The sequence below is a fragment of the Macaca nemestrina genome, chromosome 17 (genome assembly GCF_043159975.1).
Source record: "Macaca nemestrina isolate mMacNem1 chromosome 17, mMacNem.hap1, whole genome shotgun sequence".
NCBI lineage: Eukaryota > Metazoa > Chordata > Mammalia > Primates > Cercopithecidae > Macaca > Macaca nemestrina.
Genome location: NC_092141.1, coordinates 20,223,444 through 20,249,744, shown reverse-complemented (window position 1 = coordinate 20,249,744; position 26,301 = coordinate 20,223,444). Strand labels below are relative to the sequence as shown.

General features: G+C 41.9%; 1 protein-coding gene, 1 non-coding gene and 1 pseudogene across 9 annotated transcripts in view; 1 reads left to right on the top strand and 2 right to left on the bottom strand.

Moving 5' to 3' along the window:
- Positions 1-26,301, bottom strand: part of LOC105493330 (sperm antigen with calponin homology and coiled-coil domains 1) — a 316,001-nt gene that overhangs the window by 181,784 nt on the left and 107,916 nt on the right. The gene's annotated exons all lie outside the window — the stretch shown is intronic.
- Positions 1,717-26,297, bottom strand: LOC105493328 (BTB/POZ domain-containing protein KCTD9 pseudogene; annotated as a pseudogene).
- Positions 9,563-9,664, top strand: LOC112428808 (U6 spliceosomal RNA). The gene has a single exon (XR_003020860.1). It is a non-coding gene; the product is annotated as a U6 spliceosomal RNA (small nuclear RNA).

Genomic DNA, 26,301 nt, shown 5'->3' with positions numbered 1-26,301 from the left:
AGACTGAAGAAGAAAGGGGACGGTTCCTAAATAAACCAGTGTAACTGTGCAAGCATTCTTGATGTGCTCAGGAAAACATGAGGGCATATATAGAAACTGAAAATAGGGCACACGGCCTTGGGAGGCCTTGGGAGAACAGGAGTGGGCAGGAACCTCGGAAAGCGGTCTGAAAAGTTAGCCCTGAAAAGGAGCTGGGTGTTTACAATGGTGAAGACAAACCCTCTGGATGCTCTTTCAGCTTTGTTTTTCTTTCTTCCCTCAGGCATATATACCCAAAAATGGTCTTTGTCCATTTGCAAAGTGTAGCTCAAACCTTAGTGGGAGGAACTAAAGTCCAAGGAAATCATCTCATGAATGTAAATATCCTGGCCCAGGGAAATTAAACCCCAAACACTGTGAATATTCACTGAGATAACTTGTGAATGAGGCTATGAACTGCTATCAGTAACCACTGAGAAATCATAAAACAAGTGCCAGAGAGATGGGGACCAGACGAGGAGGCTCTTTATGGAATGATAGGAATGATCTCCAAAATACACTGAAAAGAGAAAACGCGCAAGTGCAGAATGGCGTGTCCGTTTGTGTTACTATTTGCGTACAGAAAGGTAAGAGGATATCCCTTTGCTTCCAGACACACTGAATAGCTCTAGAAAGATACCACATTCCCCGCCACTGGTGGGTGAATTTGGTGGTTGGGCAAAGGGGCAGGAGCAAAACTTTTCACTATAACCGTTTACATTTTGAATAAGTAAACTGTCTTACTTGTTCCAAAAAAAAAAAAAAAAGAATAAAACTTAGAAAGTGTTTACCTGATTTAAAAAAAAAAAAATTAGAGTTTGAAAGAACAGATTTTTTTTTTCTTTTTTTTTTTTTTTGAGATGGAGTCTAGCTCTGCCGTCTAGCCTGGAGTACAGTGGCGTGATCTCAGCTCACTGCAACCTCCGCCTCCCGGGTTCAAGTGATTCTTCTGCCTTAGCCTCCTGAGTAGCTGGGATTACAGGCGTGCACCACCACGCTCGGCTAATTTTTGTATTTTTAGTAGCAATAGGGTTTCACCATGTTAGTCAGGATGGTCTCGAACTCCTGACCTCATGATCTGCCTGCCTCGGCCTCCCAAAGTGCTGGGATTACAGGTGTGAGCCACCGCGCCCAGAGGAATGGTTTGCAAGGAAACATAGTGATCCCCAGAAGCCAAAATAAGCCAAACTCTAGGACCCTTTCTACAGTAAGGTGTGTAGGCCCTTTCTACAGCAAGGTCCTAGAGTTTGGCTTCTTCTCAGTGATTTTTCCACTCCCACAGACTTGGCTCCTCCCAACAGAAGGAATGGTGGTAGTTGGTGGGTTAATTTGCTTAAGGTCACACAGCCAGGATGTGGCTGAGAGGACAGAACAAAGTCATGCCTGTGCCCTCTCTTACACAGACTTTTCTTATGGTCTTCTCATTACTGCATTGACTATGTGCAAGTCTTATTTTCCAGCCCAGGCTGGAGTGCAGTGGCACGATCTTGGCTCACTGCAACCTCTGCCTCCTGGGTTCAAGCGAGGCTGAGGCAGGAGAATCGGTTGAACACGGAGGCAGAGGTTGCAGTGAGCCGAGATCACACCACTGCACTCCAGCCTGGGCGGCAGAGCTAGACTCCATCTCAAAAAAAAAAAAAATCTGTTCTTTCAAACTGTAATTTTTTATCAGGTAAACATTTTCTTTTTTTTTTTTTTTTTTTTTTTTTTTTTTGAGACGGAGTCTCGCTCTGTCGCCCAGGCTGGAGTGCAGTGGCGCGATCTCGGCTCACTGCAAGCTCCACCTCCCGGGTTCACACCATCCTCCTGCCTCAGCCTCCCGAGTAGCTGGGACTACAGGCGCCTGCCACCTCGCCTGGCTAATTTTTTGATTTTTTAGTAGAGACGGGGTTTCACGGTGTTTGCCAGGATGGTCTCGATCTCCTGACCTCGTGATCTGCCCGTCTCGGCCTCCCAAAGTGCTGGGATTACAGGCTTGAGCCACCGCGCCCGGCCCAGGTAAACATTTTCTAAGTTTTATTCTTTTTTTTTTTTTCTTGAAACAAGTAAGACAGTGCAAGTCCCCCACACATGGTTCCTAATGTAATTCTCTGCAATGTAGGTTATTAAATATATGTTGGGGCCAGGCACAGTGGCTCACACCTGTAGTCCTAGCACTTTAGGAGGCCAAGACAGGAGGATTGCTTGAGCCCATGAGTTCAAGACCAGCCTAAGCAACATAGTAAGACTCCGTCTCTACAAAAATAAAAAATTATCCAGGCATGGTGGTGCATGCTTGTGGTCCATCCAGACTATTCAAGAGGCTGAGGTGGGAGGATCACTTGAGACCAGGCGGTCAAGGCTGCAGTGGGCCATGATCATACCACTGCACTGCATCCTGGGCAACAGAGCAAGACCCTGTCTCAAATGAAGACATAAACAAATTTGATTTAATTTATTGTAAACTTCTTGGCTTAATGTTCCAAAACTAACTTCTTGACTTAATGTTCCAAAACTAATTTCCACAGCTGGGCTGCCTTTTGGGATTGATCAAATAAGGATAAATGTCCCATCCAAACAGCACTGAGAAAATCCCGGCAAGATTCCACTGTCGAGGGGGAAGAGGGAAGTATCAAGAGTACATACTTCTACTCTGAGCATTTGTACTGTGACTTGCTTAGAAACAGTACTTTCACAGTATTAAACTACTTTTTGAAGTGGAAATCAATATGTAAACAAAGACAATTCAATGGCAAACTCAGTAACGTGCACAAACTTTCAGGAAAAGAGAACACACAACACCGAGAATCTACTTTGTGTCAGCAGCCAGGAAAAGCAGCATAAGAGATCGGATCATGTTTTCCACGGACAAACTTGAACATTTCAGGTCACACCCAAGTTCAAGGACTGGAACTTTAACATTCCATGAATTCAGTGGAAAGACCTCCAGCTTCCCTTCCATCCAACGTGATGATTGTACAGAACCAGAAAAGCAGAACTTTCTTCTGGAACATAAAACTTGTCATACGGAGGGATCTTACAATTCTTTCCCTTTTCTCCTCTTCCATAAGGGAGTGTGGGATACTGGAACCTGACCAAGTTACCTGCAGAGACAGCAGTTCTCATTCGCCCCCACTTCAACATTTCTAGGCAACATGCCAGGTACAGTGGCTCACACCTATATTCCCAGCTACTCTGGAGGCTTAGGCAGGAGGATGGCTTGAACCCAGAAGTTGGAGACCAGCCTGGGCAACATAGTGAGACCCTGTCTCAAAAAAAAAATAAAACAAAACTTTCCTAGAAGTACCTTTCTCAACAAAGAAAGCAGGAAATCCTGCTTTTTGATAATGCAAACAACTAGAAGTAAGAACCACATTTCATTGGCTTTATAATGTACCATTTTTAAAAAGCTCCTGTGCCCAATTTTCTTTCCCTTCCCAGGGCAAAGGGTCAGCATGGTAGCTGAGTATGGGGCAGTGAAAGGATTTTATGGAGCCATGCAGAAGGGTGGGTTGGTCAGTGAGGCTGGCGGGTGGGGAATGGGGAGTTGGGTGCAAGTGGCAGGAGGGAGAAGGATTTGAGAGATTAGCTATATTGAGCAAATAGGCACATACATTGAGGATAATGAGAGGCATGTTTCTCACTACTACCAGAGATGATGGTTACAAACGGAGAAAGGGGCAAGGCTAGAAAGAACCCTGAGTGGTTGGACTGAAATTGGAGGCGTGGCTTTATTATATATACATGGGTAATATATAATATATATTTTATCATATATTTTGTTATATTTATATTAAATATATACATATGTTCGTAATATGTTTATATTTAAATATATATAAATATATAAAGTAATACTTAGATATAATGTGTGAATATTCTATATGGGAATATATAATCTTGTAACCCTAACCATCAACTGTTATGAATAACGCCATCTGGGCCCCAAGAAACACTTCACATCTCTTTTCCTTGTCCTTGAAACAAAAGGGACAGGGTCTGAAGGCTATGAGGGTTTGTGGGTTGTACCACTGCCCACAGTGGAGACTGGCCTGATTGGGAATATGGAGTACAAAGCTGGGAGGGGCTTTGATAACAGATCACACAAATGATTCAGTCTGTTAAACTGGTTTCAGATAGGATGAATATAATACATTCTTACACTTTGCCGGAGGCACCAAGTTCCATTTTCCATTTTCTTTTTCTTTCCATCCCAGCAGGTGGTTCTGGAATGTTCATGAATCACTGCAGTGTTTGCAACAGGAGCCATGGTGGCCGAGGAGCAGTTTGCAATACTAAACTATACTTATTCCTCTCAAATTTATGTATATGTGAATCTAGACATAACATGAGTCAAGCGTGATTTTGAAAAAAAGAAAAATCTTAAAAAAGCAAAGCCTGAAACACTGGGCAAGGCACTCCACACTGAGGCAGGTAGATTTTTTTTTTTTTTTAACTGCCATGATTCCTAAGTAGGCAATTCTATTAAGGGAGATAGTTCGGGGCAGGGGGGTGGGAAATAACATTTTACAAAATAATCTACACTTCTGCTTCTGTCCTAGGCATGTGTATTTGTCATTTCACTTAATTCTCACGCTGTAGGAGATGGGTAAGACTAGCTCTGTTTTTCAGATAAGGAAATAATAAAGATCAGCAGAAGTCAGTGAAATGGGAAAAAAAAAAAAAAAAAAAAAAAAACCAGTAGGCCGGGCGAGGTGGCTCAAGCCTGTAATCCCAGCACTTTGGGAGGCCGAGACGGGCGGATCACGAGGTCAGGAGATCGAGACCATCCTGGCTAACACAGTGAAACCCCGTCTCTACTAAAAATACAAAAACTTAGCCGGGCGAGGTGGCAGGCGCCTGTAGTCCCAGCTACTCGGGAGGCTGAGGCAGGAGAATGGCGTGAACCCGGGAGGCGGAGCTTGCAGTGAGCTGAGATCCGGCCACTGCACTCCAGCCTGGGTGACAGAGCGAGACTCTGTCTCAAAAAAAAAAAAAACAGTAGAGAAAAACGAGTGAGACAAACAGCTGGTTCGGGAAAAAAAATTATAAAATTGACAAACTTCTAACAAAAAAAGAGAAAGAAAATACAGATTACCAATGGCAGGAATGAAACTGGGGATATCACTACAGACCCCACAGACTCAAAAGGATTAAGGGGAATACTATGAATATCTATACACCCATAAAATTTGACAGTTTAGAAGACATGGACCAACTGCTTGAAAAATAAAACTCACTCAATATTAGGCAGGTAATATGAGTAGCCCTATAACAATTAGGGAAATGTGAATTTGAAAATTTTTTAAACTCACCCTTTCACACCAAACAAACCTCTAAGTACAGGAAATTTCACTCAGAATTCTACCAAATATTTAATGAAGAATTAACACAAACTTTACCTAATTTCTTCCAGAAAAAAAAGAAAAATTAGGAATACTTCCCAATTTACTTTATGAAGTAGTATTATCCTGATACTAAAACCAGAAAATGTCAGTACAAAAAATGCAAACTACAGACCCTCGTGAATACAGATTTTTAAATTCTTAACAAAACGCTAGCAAATAGAATTCAGTAATATATTAAAATAATCATATACCATGACCAAGTGAACTTTAGAAGGTACAAGGCAGGTTCAAGATATGAAAAATCAGTCCATGTAATCTACCATATTAACAGACTAAGAAAAGTCACATAATCACATCTATCAATGCAGAGAAAACATTAGACAAATTAAAAATCCACTCATGGTAAAGACTGGAATAGAGGGACATTTCTCAGGAAAAAAATCTTAGAAAAACTGGAATAGAGGGGAAATTCCTCAACTTGCTAAAGAGGATCTACAAAAACTCCCAAAAGCTAACATTATATAATTAATGGTTAAAGGCTGAATGCTTGGCCAGGCATGGTGGCTCACACCTGTAATCCCAGCACTTTGGGAGGCCGAGGCGGGAGGATTGCCTGAGCTCAAGAGTTCGAGACCAACCTGGGCAACACAGTGAAACCCCATCTCTACTAAAATACAAAAAATTAGCCGGGCATGGTGGTGTGCACCTGTAATCCCAGCTACTTGGGAGGCTGAGGCAGGAGAATTGCTTGAACCTGGGAGGCGGAGGTTGCAGTGAGCCGAAATTGTGCCACTGCACTCCAGCCTCGGTGACAGAGTGAGACTCCATCTTCAAAAAAGGAAAAATAAAAAGACTTGAAATAACAAAATGATAGCAATGAAAAACAAACTATTGTGATTGCCAAGGGCTAAAAGTGGGTAGGGAGAGGGAAGTGGATGTGGCTATAAAGGGATTGTATGAGGGACCCTTTTGGTGGTGGAAATGTTCTATAAGGTCATCATGTTAATATCCTGGTTGTGATATTATATTATCATTTGGCAAGATGTCGCCAGTGGGGGAAACTGGGTAAAGGGTACAGGGGATCTACCTGTAATATTTCTTACACCTGCATGTGAAGAATCTATAATTACTACAAAATAAAAAAACATGAAATATTAACACATTTAGTTAAATTTAAAAAAAACAGACCAGGGCCGGCACGGTGGCTCACGCCTGTAATCCCAACACTTTGGGAAGCCGAGGTGGGCAGATCGTGAGGTCAAGAGATCGAGACCATCCTGGCCAACATGGTGAAACCCTGTCTCTACTAAAAATACAAAAATTAGCTGGGCGTGGTGGCACGCACCTGTAGTCCCAGCTACTCAGGAGGCTGAGGCAGGAGAATTGCTTGAACCCAGGAGGCGGAGGTTGCAGTAAGCTGAGATCGTGCCACTGCACTCCAGCCTGGTGACAGAGCGAGACTCCGTCTCAAAAAAAAAAAAAAAAATACAGGCCAGGCATGGTGGCTCACACCCATAATCCTAGCACTTTGGGAGACCAGGATGGAAGGATGGCTTTAGCCCAGGAGTTCCAGACCAGCCTAGGCAACATAGTGAGCACCTGTCTCTACAAAAAAATTTTCAAAATTAACCAGGCATGGTGGTGCATGGCTGTAGTCCCAGCAACTCTGGAGGTTGAGGCAGGAGGATCGTTTGAGGCCAGGAGTTTGAGGCTGCAGTGAGCCATGATCATGCCATTGTACTCCAGCCTGTGCAACAGAGTGTGACGCTGTCTCTAAAAATACAAAATTAAATTTAAAAATTTAAAAACATGAAATATATTTCACCGTTTATATTGACTTTAATTTATATTTTGAAGAAAAATTATTTTAAAATTATATTTGAATATCATTAATTTTTTTAACCTTTGAGAAGAATTACAAATTGCAAAGTGATAAAAATGAGAAAATACTAAAGTAGAACTTGGGGGAAGTTGGGAAGAAAAAATAAAATTCACCACACAAAATTCACCCATTACTGATTTAAAAAAAACATGAAAATGAGTAAGAAAAGTATTGTCATTAGATCGACAGGCTACAAGGTCATCTGAAGTCCCTGACACTTGATCTCATTTACTAGAATATTTAATTATATCAGAACATTGTGAATAAACGGACGACCTCCACTGCACTCTTGCCCCAAGCCTTACAAATATGAGGGGCATGCCTGCTTCCTGCTTCCCCTCTCCCTCCTTGTGATCTGACAGCACTCCTGAATGGGAGAACACTTATAAATACCTACGTCCAGAATCTAACTCTGTTTTACAGAGAAACACAAAACAGTTTCACATAGCATGGCTATTATACACTGAATTTTCTACGAATGCAACTAACATGTAACTTAAGGAAGGACAGTACTTTGCTTTATTCAAAATGTTTACCCTGAGCTGTCAGCATTTCAAAGTCACTGATGTCAACACTGCCTGGTATTTGAATTCTCAACACTGCACCCATGAGTCAGTCTCATTTGTAGCATTCAAGCTTATAGACGGCAATCTCCACTAATGTACAAGCATCTGACTGTCTTCTAATGGAGTCAGGCTCCAGCATTTATGCACTGATATGTCACTTTATTAGAAATTATTTGCCTATTATTTCTTTTCTACATTATAAGTACAGCATTATATTGACTTTTTTCAGTGATGTATATGGACTGGTGAATTTCATTTTAGGATATTAAAGGGCATGTTACAGAATCATCATCATTTAAAAGGGTAACTGGACTACTGGGTTGAGGCCTCTGCCATGAGCAGCTTCAGAAGGTCTGCCAGTGCTCCCTTCTCCTTGCCTGCACGCACAGAAGGCCACACAAGGGAAACAGCAATGGCCAGCTGATAAGAACAGGGCTCATTATGCAAGCAGAAGGGGAGGACAAGGCCACCTTCCAGCAAGCACTAAAGTAACAATGAGAACAACAAAAACAAAATACATAGAAAAGAAAAAAATGGCAAAATTGTACTTCAGGCTTTAGTGCCCTCCTTACTTTCACCCCAGATAATGCAAAAATTTTTCCTCTTCCTTCAACAGAGCATAAATGATATGACCTGGCTGGGCGCCGTGGCTTACACCTATAATCCCATCGCTTTGGGAGGCTGAGGCAAGAGGATTGCTGGAGCCCAGGAGCTCGAGGCTACAGTAAGCTATAATCATGCCACTGCACTTCGGCCTGGGCAAAAGAGTGACAGCCTGTTTAAAAAAAAAAAACAAAAAACCAAAAAAAACCAAAACCTGATAACCACACATTCTCCAGTGGTATCCCTCTCAATCTCTCAATTTCTGATTTTTGGACAAACACCAGCTTCCCTCTGTAAGACAGGCGATCACAGAAAACTCTCTAGATCTATCTGGAAAGCTCTGGAAGATCATAAAAGGGGACCAGCTGAGGATTCCAAGTAAATATGTACCTATGAAACAAAGTTACTAGTAGAAATGGGAGATTTCAAAAAAATCTCCAATTTGCATTCTCATTGAAATTCAAGATTTGATAGCTATGAAATTTGAGCAAGAAGTCATGAAGAAGAAATAATTTGAAAGCAGAGAAATTAGACTAAAGATTAAAAACACAATCGTTGAAGAAAAGAAACATACAAACATACAAAGTAAAGCATATTAGATGATAAACTTTGAAAAATTAGAGCATGAGTGAAAGTGATCACGAGAATCAGAGAAAATATATGTGACACAGAAGAAATACCCAGGAGACCAAATACACACATACTTTAATTTCCTGGAGGAGACTCCAGGGTAAAAAGAGAAGCAATAATCAAAGTAATAACAGAATGCCTAAAAGGCATTCAATAAAACCCATCACCAAATCCTAATAACTCAAAGGAATGTAGGAGAAGACTTAACATGTAAAACAATGCCCCAAACCAACTTTCTGCATCATATTTAATGAGAAAACACCAAAATCACCCACAGTAAAGTGAGAGCAAGTCAAGGTGTCACTAGCATTTAACACAACTGGGATCACACACGCACAAAACAGCAAGAACCAGAAATAAAAGAACAACTCCTGGAATGGAGGAGACAAAAGGCATTGTTATCTGCAGCTGATACGACTGTCTGCTTGGAAGACACCTGAGAATCAACTGAAAACCATTAGTGCTAAGGAGAGGATGGTAAGGGAGCGAGCCAGTTCCAAACTAAGTATTTTTAAACTATGTCATTAGAAAATATAGTCAGTGACCATGCTAATACCAAAATTGGAATGATACAGAGAAGATTAGCATGGTTCCTGTGTAAGGATGACATTCAAAGTCGTCAAATAGTCCATATTTTTAAAAATAAGAAAAAAATGAAATGAATAAAGAATCCCATTCACAATAGGAATAAAAGTATAAAACAAAGGCATAAACTCAACAAAAAGGAAGGAAGGAAGGAATGAAGGGAGGGCAGGAGGCAGGGAGGGAGGGAAGGCATAAACAAAGATAAACTCAACAAAAAGGAAAGGAGGGGAGGAGAGAGGGGAAAGGGGGGAAGGAAATAGCAAACTTTAGGGGAAGAGTCAAAAAAAAAAAAGGAAGAGAGGACATGGAGAACTGGAGAGACTGCCAGGTCCTGGATGGAAAGAGTTGGCAAATATGTCAATATTCTTGCAGGAGGTGCAGGGAGAGCTCCCCGCTGTCTATACCACAGGCACCCAGGGAGGACCCAGGAAAGCTTCCACCTCGAAACCAGCACTGCACCTTGTGCCAACACAGAGCGCCACAGAAAACCCTTGGCTCCACTCCAAAGCCCTGACTAAATCATGTACTCCCAGGAAACGCAGGGCCAAGACACCACCATGTGCGTCATCAAGCTTAGAATTAATTCAGCACCATGTTCTCACTCATAGGTGGGAATTGAACAATGAGAACACTTGGACACAGGAAGGGGAACATCACACACTGGGGCCTGTTGTGGGGTGGGGGGAGGCAGGAGGGATAGCATTAGGAGATATATCTAATGTAATCGATGAGTTAATGGGTGCAGCACACCAACATGGCACATGTATACATATGTAACAAACCTGCACGTTGTGCACATGTACCCTAGAACTTAAAGTATAACTTTAAAAAAGAGAAAAAAAAAAAGAATTAATTCAGCACCTTAACTAGTGTGGAGTTCATAACATCCTCACAACTGGTTTACCTCGGACACCACCAGAAGCTGAAAGCCATTCCTGCTCCACCCACATATGATGGATGAACAAAGTGTGGCTATCCAGACAATGGATTATTATTCAGCCTTAAAAAGGAAGGAAATTGTGACACATGCCCCAGTGTGGATGAACCTGAAGGATACTATGTTAAGGGAAATAAGTCAGTCACAAAAGGATACTGTATGATCTCACTTGGATGCAGAATCTTAAACAGTCAAACTCACAGAAACAGAAAGTCAAGTGGTGGCCGCCAAGGGTTGCAGACAGGGCAGCGGGGAGTTGTTCAGTGGGTACAGATCCGTAAGCTTGAGGGACCTGCTATGCAGCATTGCCCGTGAATTACACACTTAAAAATGTGTTCAGAGGGTAGATCTCTTACTACAATGTGAAAATGAATTAAATGTAGAATAAAATAGAAGAAAATGAAAATACAGACAATTCCAAACTTATGATGGTATGACTTACCCTTTTTGACCGTAAGGTGATGCAAACGTGACACACATTCAGTAGAAGCTGTACTTCAAGTGCCCAGACAACCATTCTGCTTTTCACTTCCAGTAAATTAGGTTGGTGCAAAAGTAATTGCAATTTTGAAAACGGCAAAAATCACAATTACTTTTTTGCACCAATCTAATACATTATATAAGATATTCAACACTTTATTATAAAATGGGCTCTGTATTCGATGATTTTGTCCAAATGTAGGCTAATATGAGTGTTCTGAGCCCCGTTTAAGGCAGGCTGGGCTCAGCTATGATGTTCGGAAGGTTAGGTGCATTAAATGTATTTTCAACTTAGCATATATTCAGCTTATGATGGGTTTATCTGGAAGTAACCAATGAAATAACTAGAGGAGCATCTGTACTGAATCTGAATTTTTTTAATCGCAAAATATATTCATTGATAAATGATCTCTCTAAAATTATGAAAACAACAACAAACTCATTCCTGGCATTCTGTGATTTTGCAGGTTCTCATCTCCAAACAGATTTGGCCCCACCTGCCCCAAGCCCGTCCCTTGAGTCCCCAACACTTCTTCAGGGCCCTTCAGAACTCACAGTGAAATCAACACTTCCTATAGACTGAGCTCTCTGAATGTCCCCTCACTTCCACAGCTTGATGAATCCCGCCACTGCCTTTCCAAGCCAGTCTGTTCATTTTCTCACATTTTCCAAGCTGAAGGTCTCGCTGTACCTCATACCTATGACTGTTGCTTCCCCACTGTCTGTTCCCTTCCCCACTGTAAACAGACACCCTCCATCTCCGCAGTTCATGCAGCAGGACCTGGCATCCTCTTCCCCTCCCTGTTGCCATCTACACACCCCCACTCCATTCTCCCCATTCCCTGACATCCCTGGCTCCAGGCGCTCCTCCTTCTGTGGCATCCAAGAAACTGACCCACCCACCTTCCAGCCTCTCAATTCCAAGACTTCCAGCATCGCCTTCCTCCACTCTCACCCCAGCAAGCCAACCCATCCATGGTTTTCTCTCAGCCTCTGTTTCTTAATCTGCAAATCCTGGTACCAATATTTATGTCGCATGGACTTGAACAGTCTGCTTAATCTCTTTATGCCTCAGTCTCCTGATCTATAAAATGGGAATGATAATAAGGAGACTATGTCATAGGGTTGCAGTAAAGACTGAAGGAGACTATCTTCATTGCATACTGAGAACAGTGCTTAGCACATAGTGAGCAAAGAATGCTAGTCACCAGTAATAGTAATTCTACAACAGGTAAAGATGAAGGGGGAAGAAAATAAGTCTCCCTACCTGAGGCAAACAGAGTAGCAGAACAAAGAACTCTGGAGTCAGACGCTGGGTTTGAATTTGGGAACACTACCTATCCTGGAGCCTTGGCTTCTTCACATGTCAGATGGGGATAAGAATACTTACCTTCCATGTTAGACGAGTTCCCCTGATAGGAGCCCAGAGTTATTCCCTCCCCATGTCAGAGAGGACAGGTGTCTCAGGTTGGAGCCTCAGGCATTACCTGGGTGTGATGCAGGTAACTGGAGCATGCAGGGGTCCAGCTATCAGCGAGGACATGGACGGCTTCTTGGCAGTGAGCCAATCACGACTGCTTGCCCTTACTGATCACCATCTGAGATGTCTGAGATTCTGCAGCATTCAAGTGGAGTTTGGCCACAGTAAAACTAGCGCTTCACATTTATTTTGCCTTTTAGAAAACACTGATACCAGTTTAAAATAGTGACATGTCTTTGGATCCCACGTGTGCTATATAAAGAAACATCTAAATGGGCACTTCCATGTCTCGTGGTTTTAAAAATGTTTTAAATGTGGCTGTGCGAACCTCCTTCTAGCTGACTGCTGTCTCCAGAAGAGATCCATGTTCAGTCCTCATCCCTTGGGAAGGCCCATCAGATTTCATCTCACTCGTCCCTCTGCTAACATAAGCAGAAATCTTACCCTATACCAACTTTACCATCCATCAGGAGAATCCAGCAATCCCACTTCCAGGTATATACCCTCAAAAAGTCAAAGCGGTGTCTCAAGGAGATATTTGTACACCTGTGTACAGAGCAGCATTATTCACAATAGCCAAAAGGTAGAAATGGGCCAAGGGCCCTTCAACAGGAGAATGGATAAAGAAAATATGATATATCCACACAAGGAAATATTATTTAACCTCAAAAAGGAAGGAAATTCTGACACGTGCTACAGCGTGGATGAACCTTGAGGATATTATGCTGAGTGAAATAAGCCAGTTGCAAAAGGACAAACGCTGTATGATGCCACTCTTATGAGGAACCTAGAGCAGTCAGATTCATAGAGACAAAGAATAGAACGGCGCTTGCCAGGAGCTGAGGGAAGCGGAATGGGAAGCAAGTGTTTAATGGGGACAGAATTTCACTTTGGGAAGATGAAATAGTTCTGGAAATGGAAGGTGGTGATGGTTGTACAACAATGTGAATGAACTTAATGCCACTGAGCTGTACACTTAAAAATGATTATGTGTATTTTTCCACAGTTCAAAAACCAGGAAAGTTGAGAGCCGGTTGGCTCTCCCCTTCAGAATATGTCCAGACACTGCTGTTCCCCGGTGCCACGGCTGCCGGCCCAGCCCAGGTCACCTCTTTCCTAGACCACAGCCCTAGCCTCCAAACTGGTCTGCGCACTCCATCTGTCCACTCTCAACAAGCAGCCCAAAGCAGTTGTTTTAAAACAAGGTCAGGTCATACCACGGCTCTGTGCAAAACCTTGCAAAAGTTCCCCAGTGGAGTCAGAGTAAAAAAATCCAAAGTCCTGACAGTGACTCGCAAGCTCCCCCATCTTTCTGCCCTCCTCCCCAACTGCTTGTTCACTCTGCTGCAGCCCCACTGGCCTTCCCACCGCTCCCTGGACGTGGGGGACACAGGCCAGCGGTCATCTCTGCCTGGAATGTCCACCACTCCAGCTGTCCACCCGGGTTTCTCATCTCTCCCACGACTTGCTCAATTACCTTTATGAAGGCAGGGATGTTTGTCCTGCTCACTCATATATATTCCTTTTGCCTAGAACAGTGCCAGGCACATGGTAGCCACTCAAAGATATTTGTTGAATTAATGAATAAATAGAAGGATTGTTTCTAAAGTCAGAAACATTTGTCAGAACCAGAACTTGGAGCAGAGGAGCAGGTGGGTGCTTTTGACAAGGCTGCCACCTAGTGGCTGGATTCCTTGACAGCCTTCTGGGGGTTCCCCCACCTTTCACTTGACCCTGGGGCAGGCAGGGAGGACTACCACCTGCACACAAGGAATCTCCTCATTTCCTAAAAGCCACACCATTGTGTAAGATGAGATATACACAAAGGACACTTCAGGGAGAAAAAGAAGAATAAGAACTGGAATCCAGGCCAGGCGCAGTGGCTCATGCCTGTAATCCCAGCACCTTGGGAAGCCAAGGCAGGAGCCCAGGAGTTCAAGACCAGCCTGGGCAACATGGTGAGACCCCGGTGGTGTGCACCTGTAGTCCCAGCTACTCGAGAGCTGGGGCAGGAGGATCTCTTGAGCCCAGAAGTTGGAGGCTGCAATCAGCTATGATTGCACCACTGCACTCCAGCCTGGACAACAGAGCAAAACTGTCTCTAGAAAAAAAAAAAAAAATCAGAATTCTTTTTTGGAATCCAGATATGTGAATAATATTAATGAAAGAAAACCAATTAGAAAAAGTGGGCCGGGCGCGGTGGCTCAAGCCTGTAATCCCAGCACTTTGGGAGGCCGAGATGGGCGGATCACGAGGTCAGGAGATCGAGACCATCCTGGCTAACCCGGTGAAACCCCGTCTCTACTAAAAAAAAATACAAGAAAATTAGCCGGGTGAGGTGGCGGGCGCCTGTAGTCCCAGCTACTTGGGAGGCTGAGGCAGGAGAATGGCGTGAAACAGGCGGGGCGGAGCTTGCAGTGAGCCGAGATCGAGCGCCACTGCACTCCAGCCTGGGGCACAGCAAGACTCCGTCTCAAAAAAAAAAAAAAAAAAAAAAGAAAAAGTGGATGTTCCATAATGAAACCTGGGGTGGGCACGGGAGAGAATAAGTCAAACTTGTTTGACCTTCCTGAAGCTAAGGTTCCTGGTCTAGATAAAATAACCATGCTCTTCCTCTGGCTGTTGTGAGCATCAAGAGAGACAGCAGCTCAGAGAAGCCAGCACGTGCAGGTAGGTGGCAGGCCTAGAAAATAGTAGTCCCTTTCGTGATTTTTGCTGTGTTCTTGCTCTTGTTGGAACAAACTTTGGCATAGCCCCAGAGAACAGCATAAGGCCTGGCAACTAGAAACTGGAAATAGCCTTGAGAAGAATGAAGAAGCTCATGCCTCCCCATTCAAGCGGTTCCAGTACCACCCATGACAGATGGCAAGTTGGCGCCCTAGGCAAGGCTGAGACAATAATATAATTATTACGACCAAAAGATTACACGTTTCTCCTCGAGTAGATTTCAGGGATTCTCCCTGAGGACAGATCAGCTCCCAGGAAAGGGTGCAGTAAAATACAGGCCGGCTATAGGTTTAATTCTTGTGCATTCAAAGTCACAAATACTGTATTAAAATTTCATGACAAAAATATTTCTCAAAATTAACACATTTGAAATAAAATACAGATAATACCATGCTATGCATCGTAGAAAACTTGTCCCCAAGTCAAAAGTATAAAAACTAAGTCTTGCCTGCCATAAAAAGAATTCTGTCCCCTGCAAGTCTAATATATGGTTGATTTCCTCTGAGAGGAAATTTTTCTGAAAGGAAATCAACTATATATTGCCAGAATTCCCTCAATTTCCTTTAATTTTATTCTTTTTCTTCACAGCTGAGCCTATAGAAAATTGCTTTAAGTCCAGTGAGCATCTAGTTTCTAACACGCTAAATAATTTCCATCTTTGTATCAACTGTATTTTTATTTTTTTTTGAGACTGAGTCTCACTGTGTCGCCCAGGCTCGAGTACAGTGGCACGATCTCGGCTCACTGCAGCCTCCACCTCCCAGGTTCAAGACATTCTCCTGCCTCAGCCTCCCAAGTAGCTGGGATTACAGGTGCCCGCCGCCACACTTGGCTAATTTTTTTGTATTTTTAGTAGAGAAGGGGTTTCGCCATGTTGGTCAGGCTGGTCTCAAACTACCTCAGGTGATCCGCCTGCCTCGGCCTCCCAGAGTGCTGGGATTACAGGCATGAGCCACCGCACCCGGCAGTATTGATATTTTAAAACCCACGCTTATTACTACAGGTTGAGTATCCCTTATCCAAAATGCTCAGGACCATAAGTGTACTGGATTTCTGATTTTTTATTTTAGAATATTTGCATTCTACTTACCAGTTGAGCATCCCTAATCTGAAAATCCAAAATCCAAAATGCTCCAGTGAGCATTTCCTTTGAGCATCATGTCAGTGCTCAAAACATTTCAGATTTTGGAGCATTTGGGATTTTGAATTTTTGGATTTGGGCTGTTCAACCTGTACAACTGGTTGCTGTAGCCCCAACCAGCACTTTCATTTTCCTGGTTTTCTCGCATGTAAAATAGACAAAATGCAATCAAATATTGAAATGATTACCAAAACATACAACTGCAGAGGTGGTAAGACCTACAACAGAGAGGTGCTGCATACCACTGCTCCTAATGGTCATCCCAATAGACTGGAATTCACCTATTCCAAATGAGGCAGTTTGGGGACACTATGACAACAGACAAAAGTATCAGCTGTCCAAAGGTGCTACAAAAATGTTGAGGACTACTGACATATAAAAATAAAAGCTCTCAGCCGGACACGGTGGCTCACACTTGTAATCCCAGCACTTTGGGAGGCCAAGGCGGGTGGATCACCTGAGGTCGGGAGTTCGAGACCAGCCTGACCAACATGGAGAAACCCCATCAATACTAAAAGTACAAAATTAGCCGCGCGTGGTGGCGCATGCCTGTAATCCCAGCTACTCAGGAGGCCGAGGCAGGAGAATCGCTTGAACCCGGGAGGCAGAGGTTATGGTGAGCCGAGATCACGCCATTGCACTCCAGCCTGGGCAACAAGAGTGAAACTCCGTCTCAAAAAATAAAATAAAATAAACAAAAAAATAAAAGCTTCAGAAACAAAATGTAATTTTCAAATTCAACCCTATTAAGTCATATACTTTAATTTCACTTAAATGAAGTAATCGACAAACAATTCGTGTAACTAGGAGAATAATAACTGTCACTTACATTTCATTGCAGTCTGTAAAGTATTCACAGACCTTTTCCCCAACATCACTGTGTAGTAGATATGTAATTATTTCCTTTCTTTGACAAATAAGGGATGCCAATGTCCCTTGGGGCATGGGAACTTGTCTACTTTAGGAGCCAATATGAAACCAAGGTATTTTCCTAGAATCCTGTGCAAAGGAGCAGATGTTATAAGCAAATAAACACACACAAAAAATCCACCAACAAATGGTTAAAGAACACTACAAAAGGCAAGTAGAAGAGGAAGGATTTTGTAAAGGCAAAAAAAAAGTTTAGTTTATATTTATATTGTCTAAATTTACATTGTATTTACCTTGTTTTTAATTTTTTATAGCAATGTATGCATATGTTTAAAATGTTCAAACAGCACAGGAAAATCTAAAATGAAAAAATTTTCCTCTGCCACTTTCAATTCTGGTAACTCTCCTTAAAGAGAATCATTCTGATATCCTTCCAGGAAAAAAAGTTGATTTTAATAATTAATATATACTTTTAAAACCAAAACCAAATTAAGGTTATATCATATGCACCATATTATTTTCCCCACTTAGTAATGTATCTTGGAGATCTTTCCCTATTAGTACACACAAATCTACTGTATTCATTTTCATGCCTGTATACTCTTCTACTGCACCAAAATCACATTGTTCAACCAGCCCTGTATGAATACATACTTAGGTTGTTTCCCGTATTATACTATTATAAATAATCATGCAACAGAACTTGCTCATACATGTTGGCATTCTTTTTTTTTTTTTTTTTTTTTGAGACGGAGTCTCGCTCTGTCGCCCAGGCTGGAGTGCAGTGGCGCGATCTCGGCTCACTGCAAGCTCTGCCTCCCGGGTTTACGCCATTCTCCTGCCTCAGCCTCTCGAGTAGCTGGGACTACAGGCGCCCGCCACCACGTATGTTGGCATTCTTTTCCAAGAATATCAGTAATGTTAAGTGCTAAATAATAGAAATGCTTTGTCAAAGGTTATATTAATATTTAGATAGATATTACCAAATTGTCCTTGTGCATCAACCATATGTGACTCCTTATCCCCTTAATGACACCAGAAATGATAGACTTTTAATTTTTGCTAATGTATTAGGGGAAATTATATACCTAGTTGTTGTTTTGCTTGCTTTATTTATTTATTTATTTTTTGTGAGACAGGGTCTCACTGTTGCCCAGGCTGGAGTGCAGTGGCACAATTTCAGTTCACTGCAGCCTTCACTTCCCAGGTTCAAGTGATCCTCCCACCTCTGTCTCCCAAGTAGCTGGGACCACAGGCACACGCTTCCATGCTTGGCTAATTTTTGCATTTTTTGTACAGATGGGGTTTCACCATGTTGCCCAGACTGGTCTCAAACTCCTGGGCTCAAGCGATCTGCCCGCCTCAGCCTCCCAAAGTGCTAGGATTACAGGCGTGAGCCACCACACCCAGCCTTACTTTACATTTCTTGAACCATAAGTAAGGCTTCATATCTTCCCACTGGCCATCTGTATTTTTTCATGGGAGCTATATATATTTCTATTATATTATTTTTCCTTTTCTTTTTTTTTTTTTTTTTTTTTGAATGAGTGTCTCACTCTGTCACCCAGACTAGAGTGCAGTGGTGTGTTCATAGCTCATGGCAGCCTCAAACTCCCAGGCTCAAACAATCCTCCCACCTCAGCCTCCCAAGTAGCTGGGACTACAGGCATGCACCCAGCTAATTTGTATTTATTTATTTATTTTTGTAGAGATGAGGTCTCACTATGTTGCCCAGGCTGGTCTTGAACTCCTGGGTTCAAGCAATCCTCCCACTTTGGCCTCCCAAATTGCTGTGATTATAGGCATGAGCCACCACATCTGGCCTATTTTTCCTTTTCTTATTGATTTGTATAAACTCTTTGTAAATAAGCCTTTTGTTACATGTATTGCAAATAATTTCCTCTTTTTGCAAAGAAGTTTCTTATACTTATGAAAGTACGTTTTTCATCTTTTCCTTTATGGCTTCTGTGTTTGTTCCTACTTAGAAAGGCTCTTCCAAGGCCAAGACTACGAATTAATTCTCTGATGCTTTCTCTTTGTAGTTTTGCAGTTTCATTTTTTAATATTTAAATCTTTAATCCTCTTAGAATTTATTTTGATGGGAGGAATGAGATAGTGATCCAGCTGTATTCTTTCTTAAATACTTACTCGGTCACATTTTTGAGTGAATTATCCACTGTGATACAAAATGCCGCCTTTCCCCTCTACTAAATCTTCCAGTGTATTCTGCACTTTGTCCACCGTTCCACTGAGCTGCCTAGCGCCTCTTCAGTTCCAGAATGCCTAAGGTTAATCCCCTGATTACTATTTTCAGAATTCTCCTGGTTACTCTAGAATATCTATTCTGCTAGGTCAGGATTTCTTAGCAGCAGTACTGTTGGCATTTTTGGGCAGGACACTCTCTGCTGCAGGGACGGTCCTGTGCATCCTAGGATGTTTAGTATCTCTGGCTTCTACCCACTAGATGGCAGTAGCAGCTCTGAGTCATAATAGCCAAAAAAAAAAAAAAAAAAAAAAAAGTCTCCAGACATTGCCAATTGTTCCCTGGGTTGGAACTGGAGGGGCAAAATCGTTCCCCATTGAGAACAACTGGTTTTAGATAAATTCCAGTTATTTTATTATGTTTCCACTCCCAAATTCCCACTGATATTATAATCAAGGTGAAAATGAATTCTTAGAATAATTCAGACATCCTTATTACATTTTATATGTTGTACTAATTAAGTTTAATCTTAATTCTATTTAATTTTCCTATCTAAGAATCACACATATGTTTTCACTTATTTATATCTTCTTTGAAGGACATAAGACTTCTTCAAAAGAGTTTTAAGATATTTTTATATAGATGCTTACACTATTTATTTCTAAATATTTTGCCCTTTCATTCTTTATAAATAGAATTGTTTCTTACATTATTATCTTTCTAATTAGTCACTGATAAGAAAGCAATTGATGGCCGGCGTGGTGGCTCATGCCTGCAATCCCAACACTTTGGAAGGCCAAGGTGGGTGGACCACGAGGTCAGGAGATCAAGACCATCCTGGCTAACATGGTGAAACCCCACCTCTACTAAAAATACAAAAAATTAGCCAGACGTGGTGGCGGGCACCTGTAGTCCCAGCTGCTCGGGAGACTGAGGCAGGAGAATGGCGTGAACCCGGGAGGCGGAGCTTGCAGTGAGCCGAGATCGTGCCACAGCACTCCAGCCTGGGCGACAGAACGAGACTCCATCTCAAAAAAAAAAAGCTATTGATATATTATAGTCTACAACTAGCCACATACCAAACTCTTATTGTCTCTAATAGAATTTAAGAAAATTCTAAGACACAATTTTCAGGAAATTCAAAGCATACAATGTTATTATCTGATTACAATTATTTTGCTCCCTCATTTCCAATATTTATGTGCTTCTATATCTCTCTTCTCTTACTGCCTTGGTTAATATCTACAGAAAATTTTAGATGACAGTGGTGATAGTAAGCAACCTTGAATTATCTTTGACTTTAATGGGAATCGCTGGCTTTTGTTTGTGACACATACATCATTAAAGATGTCACTGCACATGTACAGTCTATCAAGAGTTTGTTGTTAAATCAGAAAGATTGTTAATTGTGTCAAATGTATGTTCTGTATCTACAGAGATAACTGCACAGTTTTTCTTCTTTGGCCTGTTAATATGGTATGATGGATTGTATTCTAAAATTTCTTAATATTCATCCATTCTTGGGTGGCATAAATTCACTTAGTTGTGATGTATACTACTGTTCTTTTAATGTATTGTTGAGTCCTACGTGCTAATATTTTTATTTCAATTTTTTAAAATTTTTATTTATTTCTTTATTTTTTTGAGACAGAGTCTTGCTCTGTCACCCAGGCTGGAGGGCAGTGGCACGATCTCGGCTCACTGCAACCTCCGCCTCCCAGGTTCAAGTGATTCTCCTGCCTCAGCCTCCTGAGTAGCTGGGATTACAGGCACCCACCACCGCGCCCAAGTAATTTTTGTATTTTTAGTAGAAATGGGGTTTCACCATGTTGGCTGGGCTAGTCTTGATCTCCTGACCTCGTGATCCACCTGCCTTGGCCTCCCAAAGTGCTGGGATTACTGGTGTGAGCCACCACGCCCGGCTGATCTCAAATTTTTATATTAATATTTGATCATGGGATCAGTCTGTCTTTTTTTTTCTTTTCAACACTTTATATCGTTTATTAATGCAGTATACATTAGATCTAAAATCTGCAGTTTCTAAGCACACCATGTTTAGATCTTTCAGATCCCTCTGCAGTTTTAGGTTATTTCTACAGAGGTACTTTTAAGTGAATGAATAACACATTCTATAATTCCTGAAAATATAGTACAGAGTGAAATGATTTAAATATAATTTAGGCATATGTTGATTATGAAAATAGATAATTTCTCAATACAATACTTCTCTGTCTTGGGAAAAATAATAAAGCAAAGAAAATAATTCATTTCTGAAGTTACTTTCCTTCACTTGTAAAGGTCTGATCTCCTCCCACTATGCATATGTACCCGTTACTGTTAAGGAAAGCTTTGCATATTTAGATATAGAAGAATAGGCTACATAAATACTAAAGATGTGTCATTCTCCCAAAGGAGACAAAAGTGGTTTTCAATGATTCCTTGCCTCATGTTGATGAGTCTGTAGAATTCAGAACCCTGTGGACACAGCTAATATCCCTGCTCTTGGGGTAGATGTAAGGACACCAGGTCATTGGTAGGGAGGTACAGGCCCTTCCTCTGCTGTTGCAGAGAGAAAATGACTCAAGAAAACTGGGCTAAAATTTGTTGAAATAAAAAAACAGGCTGGGCGCCATGGCTCATGCCTGTAATCTCAGCACTTTGGGAGGCCGAGGCGGGCGGATCACAAGGTCAGGAGATCAAGACTATCCTGGCTAACATGGTGAAACCCCGTCTCTACTAAAAATACAAAAATTAGCTGGGCGTGGTGGTATGCACCTGTAGTCCCCGCTACTTGGGAGGCTGAGGCAGGAGAATCGCTTGAACCCGGCAGGCAGAGGCTGCAGTGAGCCAAGATCGCACCACTGCACTCCAGCCTGGCGACAGAGTGATACTCCGTCTCAAAAAACAAAAACAAAAACAAAAAATCAAAAAATGTAAGTAAAAGAATCATAGGTGCTGACTGATTGGTATTACCTCTTGGACCAGCCAAATACCTTTATTTTTACTTTCTATATATACATATATATTTTGGTGGCTGTAATCAAATGTATGTTTAAAATTCCTCATTCCTCACTGTAGGGTTCTAGCTGCAATTATACTACATTGGCTTTTAACAGGCACCTCTACCATATTCATTGATATTGTGTAAGCTTTGATTGCAGTAGATCTGGATTTAATACCTATTTCTAAGCTGGCCCTATGTAAACTATTTGGTATTTGAATTAAATGAATATTAATGATGCACCTTGGCTTTTTGGTTTTGAAGTATCTTCCTATGCTTGTGCTGATTGTATGAGAAAACTAGGCTAATAGTGTGAATAGACAGAATTGCTTGGTCTGGTGTTGAGTGGAACTTGCCTAGAATAAAATTCTGAGAAATGCTCATTTATAAGTGTTGTAGTGATAGGTAAGTTCTTCTCCATCCAGAGTTCCACTGTACCTTTGGAATGACAGTGATGCACAGTGATGTCCTTCTTTCCACTCTGTCTCAATCAGGAAGAAGTGGATATTACTTTAACTTAGCTAGTGTTTTGTTCTAAAAAGTAAACATTATACAAATGAACCTGAAAAGAGTCTTAGCAAGTCTGAACTCACCATATTCATACGGTGTGACAGGTATTTAAAGAGGGAGGCATCACTAAAACTATTTATAAGCCTGAACAACCTTTTCAAAGTTTTCATAAAGTTTTTATAATTTAAATATCCATACTGCATCTAGGTATTCAATAAATATAATCGCATATGTTGTGCTTTCCATAAATTAAAATCCTCAAATGCATCTCAAACCAAGATGGTATTTCTACATCACGCCTATTTAAAAGCAAATATAATATATACTATTCCTGGTCATAAAACCAGATAAACCCCTCTACCGTGTTCAAAAGGCAGCGATATCTAGTTTCCCTACATCTATTAAATGAGTGCTTTTCTGTTAAAAATCAGAATATAAGCCGGGCGCGGTGGCTTACGCCTATAATCCCAGCACTTTGGGAGGCCAAGGCAGGTGGATCACAAGGTCAGGAGATCAAGACCATCCTGGCTAACACACTGAAACCCCGTCTCTACTAAAAATACAAAAAAATTAGCCGAGCGTGGTGGCGGGCACCTGTAGTCCCAGCTACTAGGGAGGCTGAGGCAGGAGAATGGCGTGAACCCGGGAGGCGGAGCTTGCAGTGAGCCGAGATCATGCCACTGCACTCCAGCCTGGGAGACAGAGCGAGACTCCGTCTCAAAAAAAAAAAAAAAAATCAGAATATGGAAAAAAAATCTATTTTTTCCTCTATGCACCACTGAGAACAAGCATAATCCTCTAAATGTTTTTTTTTAAATTTCCTTACAGTGTTATTTCTTCTAGACAACTGAGAGGATGGAGAAAGAGAAGTGATAAGGAAAATATTTTCATCTTGTACATCTTCCTCCAGCCCCTAAAATTCTCATCTGACACTTTGTGACATGTGTAGTGGTGTCAGCATCTCTTCAAATCTAGCTCCTTTCATGTTGGACCCTCTCCTTGGCTTCTTGAAGATCACACCCAGATAGATCACAATTCTCTAAATCAGTTCCTGCCAGAGTTGCTCCTCTGAGGTTACAGTTCTTCAACGTTGCATTTTTTAAGGTAGCCACTCTCAGGTTAATTCCTGTCACGTGACTTCCTTCCATATCCACACTTTTGAGGTTAGCACCTTCTAAATTGGCTTTAAGACCAGAAGGATCCTCAAAATTACATAGTTTCAGGGATGCTCCTTCTGCATTAGAACAGAGTATCTTGACTCCCTGGAGATTTGCACAGTCAAGCACTGATCCAGTGAGATCGGCTTGTTCAAGACTTACACAGCAAAGATTTGCACGTGCAACACTGCAGCAGCTTAAATTGGCCGTTTTGAAGTTAATGTATCGAGGGTCCAAACGAGAAAGATCAGCACCACTGAAGTTCAAACCCTGGCATCGCAGTTCTGACTTGGTTGGAGTTACTAGCAAAAATCAGACAAATTCCTTTCGGGATATTGGTAAATAATCCTCCAGTGGTTGAGAATTCTTTATTGCCACTTCTAGGTGTTCAATCAATGAGTAAATACCAAAAAATCTTGCTTCTTCTAACACATCCAATAAATGAATGCCATCATTTACAATAAGCTATCCGTGACGCAAGTAGTTCAAAATGGGTTCAAAGTACTCAGGACTTCGGTCAGTTAAGAAAGCTCCTCTATAATCTTGCTTATTTCCCAGACACCTTTGTCCTTAAACACATGGGCCAGCATACTGTCAGGGTCTTTATTCGCTAAAGTGCTCTGTGTGGTTGTAAAGTACCGCCCTCCAACATTTAATGTTAGCCAGTCTGTGTGGAATCCTGACAATCCCTCAGGTGGCTTAGAATCTGTCTGAGGATCAATAAATGGCTCTCCTCCACACACAAAACATCATCATCCCTGATCAAAGCAATATCATCAATCAGCCCACCTTTCCCATTATACACACTGGTGGCTTCTATGCTGAGTTTACTGCTGACCACAGAAAGCAAGTCAGATAAAGTTCCATACACAGCAACCACCTTTCTGTTCTTAGGGCTGCCGTTCAGGAACACTGTGACCCACCTCATCGTGCTGCCCCCGCGGGGTCCTGAGTGAACTGCCACCCTCCCACCTGGTCCTCCTCCCACCTTTTTTTCCTCTCACCCTTCTCCTCGCTCCATCCACTGGGATTCACCTCCCTTCGCCACCTTCCTGCGCCTGGGGACACACCACACACACTCACTGTGTCCCACATCCGGACTCGGCTGGTCCTCCTTCCCACCCTGCCCCTAGGCTCCTCCCGGTCTGTCTTTTTTTGAGTGGGGCTTTATTAACTTTTGGAATCAGTGTTAGGCTGGCTTGATAAAAATAAATGGTACTTTTGTTTACCGTATTTTAAAAACCAAGTGTGTGTGTACGTTTAGTACAATATCAGTGTTTACAATGGTAAAGCCATTATATAGAAAAACCAGGCGATTCCCCTTATATCCAATAAAAGAAAGCCACATATAGGCTTCACAGATTCCACTTTTTGAAAACCGAATAAATTAAAATATACCTTTTGAGATCTAGACTGAATGTGACTTTTACAAAAAAAGCACAAAAATTATGTGTACTACCCTTCAACACATTAAAAATTAATAATGATGTATTTCAGTTATTTTTCCCATCTTAGACAATTTAGCAATACACTGAGGGCTGCACTGTAAGAGTTAGACTATGAAAGCTTAGAGTTATTATCTATATGCACAAAGAGAAAATTAAACAAATTCTTCGATATTGCATGTTTCACATGCTCTGAACTCAAATAGAATGATTGAAAAACCTTTTCGGATTCTCAGAAAATGAGTAACACTGAGAAGGTTCACAGCTTCCAGCTGCCACTGCCGTCCAGGTCACTCTGAGCAACCTTCCACAGCTGCTGGGTGAGGCTCTTGCCAGGTTTCCATAGGGTTCAGTACAAATATTAGACATCCACCTCTGCAAGGGATCCGCAGGATTCATTTATTTCTCTAATGCATTCTGCATCCAGACAGCCCCACAACATACACCGCCCTGCCTGCATGTCAGAAGGATTTCACACATGCATGGTGACAAATGGACCTCTGGAGGGACCAAAGAAACCACAGCACACCCAGTTACCTTTTGTTTCTCACCGGTCTCCCCACTCTAGATGTAAACTCCCTGTGGGCAGTGACGTCATCTGCCTAAAACAGGTCTGGCACAGGGTAAGTGGTCAAGAAATATCTGACGAGGGAAGGACTGGATGGGTCATGGGTCACTGAAGTGCTTCCATGTGGCCAGGACTGAAGGCCTGCCGGGTCCCGCCTGCCCGGTCCCTCCT